Source organism: Pteropus vampyrus, unplaced genomic scaffold (assembly GCF_000151845.1).
Source record: "Pteropus vampyrus isolate Shadow unplaced genomic scaffold, Pvam_2.0 Scaffold5, whole genome shotgun sequence".
NCBI classification, from domain to species: Eukaryota; Metazoa; Chordata; class Mammalia; order Chiroptera; family Pteropodidae; genus Pteropus; species Pteropus vampyrus.
In genome coordinates this window covers 5,794,309-5,797,573 of record NW_011888786.1, presented here as the reverse complement: position 1 = coordinate 5,797,573, position 3,265 = coordinate 5,794,309, and the positions used below count along the sequence as shown (strand labels likewise).

Genomic DNA, 3,265 nt, shown 5'->3' with positions numbered 1-3,265 from the left:
GAGCTGCAGGCTCACATCATAGAAGGATGTACAAGCAGGAATTGGAGAATTGGTGGTCAGTTTTGTGATTTACTAAAAGGATTTCCTAAAAATCATCTTTCAGAATCAAACACTCACAGAGGGATGAAATTAAAAAATTTAATCACTGAGTATATGCTTTTCTAACTTAGCTGAATTCTCAACTATGCAGTAGTTCTCACATTTTGATGCATGTAAGAAACCTCTTCTATGCCTAGTAATATGCAGATTATAGCATTGTTCTTTTACCCTATTCTGATTCAGTATATTTGAGGTGGGGTCCAAAAATCTTTTTTTTTTTTTTTATAGATGGATTTTTTTTTTCCTGAGGACAGAGTAGAAACAAATGCATGCTTATGTCTAGACAATAACTATGAGACAATTTGTTGAAAGTTTCTATTTCTTTGAAATTCATGTTTTACCTGAAAATATTGGATCATATAATAATTTTTTAACTTCTAGCAAAACTTAAGTTAACTCTGGTAAGTTAAATACCTGTTTACCATGTGATAAATATTTTCAGGAAAATAAACTTAAGTAATATGAAAAAACATTGTTAAAGCATATATTATAGAGGTGCAGAGTATTGTTATACTTAAAATATACCAATTTACAATCCCACCAGCAATATATGAAGGTTCTTTTTTCCCTACAACCCCTCCAACACTTGTTATTTCTTGTCCTGTTGATGATAGCCATTCTAACAGGTATGAGATAGTATCTCATTGTGGTTTTGATTTGCATTTTTCCTAATGGCTATTGAAGTTGAGCATCCTTTCATATGTCTGTTCAGCCATTATGAAAAACATTATGGAAGTTCCTCAAAAAATTAAGAATAGAATTACCATATGATCCAGCAATCCCTCTTCTGGGTATCTACCCCCCAGAATCTGAAAACATTTATTTGTAAAGATATCTGCACTCCAGTGTTCATTGTAGCATTATTCATGGTGGTCAAGACAGAGGAACAACTGAAGTGCCCTTTGATAGATGATTGGATAATGAAGATATGTACATACATAGAATGGAATATTCCTCAGCCATAAGAAAAGATGAAATACTGCCATTTGCAACAGCATGGATGGGTCTTGAGATTCCCATGCTAAAGGAAATAAGTCAGACAGAAAAAGTTGAGAGCAATATGATTTCACTAATATATGGGATATAAAACTGAAAGCAACAAACAGGACAAAGAAAGGGAGACTCGTGGACGTGGACAAGAGCTTAGTGGTTACCAGAGGGAAAGGGGGAGAGGGGAGTAGATAACCTAGGTCAAATATATGACGACAGAAGGAAATTTAACTTTGGATTGTGTACACACAATGCAATATACATGTGACATGTTACTGAATTGTACACTTGAAACCTATATAATTCTATTAACCATTGTCACCCCAATAAATTTAACAAAATTAATAATCGATAATATACCTTGCATGAAATGTTTCTTATATGAAATATTTGCCTACAAAGGTATTTCTTATTGATTTTGAATATTGTAAATTTAAGAAAAGGGAGTAGCAGAAATAGGAAAATAGCAAATCAGATATATTTTTCCGAAGAGTATATGTGGTGTTTCTAAATAATAAATCTGGAAAACTGTATTTAATTTGTAACTATTTGGCCAAATATTTTATTTATGTGAAAATGATTGGGAAAATATTTTAATAAAATACTTTTACTGGTAATCTTATATTTCATATTTCAAATTTGACTTATACCTACTCAAATATAGGTAGACCATCAGCTAGGTAAATAATCTCTACCACTTTATAATTTGCTCATTGAAACACTATGAATACCAACAATTTACCAGAGAGCAAAACTCTAGATGCACGTATGGTTAGAAAATAACAAGAGACAAATGTATATGTAATAACATTTGATTTTGTATAATATTATTAAAGAGTCTTTGGCGATGCTTTGGGCTTAGTACCCTCTGGTTGTCTCTGCTTGTTTGAATATCAAGTTGGGACTCTGGATTTCTTTTTAATAAAATCCCAGAGGATAAAAAACTCCCTTCTTTGCAACTATTAAGAGAAAATCACAGGAAGACATCTGGAGAATTGTTCTACCTCTATAAAGTAACTAATTAAACAGTTTTATTTTCATCTAATAAAGGATTCCCAGTATGATGTTTGCCATTTTATTTTCTGAAAACATAATGAAAATTGAAAAATATTATTTGTTCGAAGATAGTATGTCATATATCTCTTAGCGAATCATGTGCTTGGATGCTAGGTAGAAATTCTGATGAATTCATTTGTAATTCTGATTAAAAGTTAATGGCTACTTTATTTCACTGATTATCGATTTTGCTTTCAGAATGAGTTGGGAACTTTTTTCTCCTGTGTTTTATATTGTAAATATTAGCTTCAGAGCTGCATCTTGAGGTACTTTTAATTTTTAAATGCATGTGTCAAATGTGCTTCCATTCAGGAAAATCACTGTAAAGATTTGAATTAAGAAACATGATATTAAGTACTTTTCTGATTTGTTAGCTAAGATGTAATTAGAGTCCAAGTGAAAAATATCAGTCTTCCCTATTTAAGTATAATTTTCTCATCATGACATTTTTTTAAACTTTCATTGTGATATTTTAAAATGAGGTTTAATAAATATGATTTAAAATTTAAATATTTTAAATAAGAGGTTCTGTCTATGGCCATGCCACCCTGAACAAGCCCGATCCCGTCTTATCTCGGAAGCTAAGCAGGGTTGGGCCTGGTTAGTACTTGGATGGGAGAACACCTAGGAGGAACAGGTGCTGTAGGTGAAAAAAATAAAAAGGGATTGTAAGCTGACAAGGTCCTTGCAATCTGAGGTCAACCAAGGGTTGCCTTGCTCAAAAAATAAATAAATAAATAAATAAAACAAATAAGAGGTTCAATTATGTAATATGGATTTCTGCTGAGGCTTTAAGTACCTATTCACTCATTCATTCATTTATCTATCTCATCATTATTGAAAACCTATTATATGCTAGGTAATAGCAAAGCTACTGTGATTCACAAGAAATCCTGAAATGAAGACATTTCTATTTATGCAATCACATTTTCCACTCTACATTTAAGAGTTTGTTCAGACCATTGAAACATTTTTATAATGTTTATTCTCATGTTTTCTAATTTCTATAAATAGTTTAAAAATCAAGTGTAATATTAAGTTCCATTCACTATTTAAAGTTTAAAAATTATCCTGCTCAATTTCAAAAGAAGGTAAAAATTTTAAAAGGTTTTATTTCTTT

General features: G+C 31.1%; 1 protein-coding gene and 1 pseudogene across 2 annotated transcripts in view; both read left to right on the top strand.

Annotated features, from left to right (window-relative positions):
* Positions 1 to 3,265, top strand: part of KCNIP4 (potassium voltage-gated channel interacting protein 4) — a 979,993-nt gene that overhangs the window by 96,573 nt on the left and 880,155 nt on the right. The gene's annotated exons all lie outside the window — the stretch shown is intronic.
* LOC111743938 lies at positions 2,676 to 2,794 on the top strand (annotated as a pseudogene).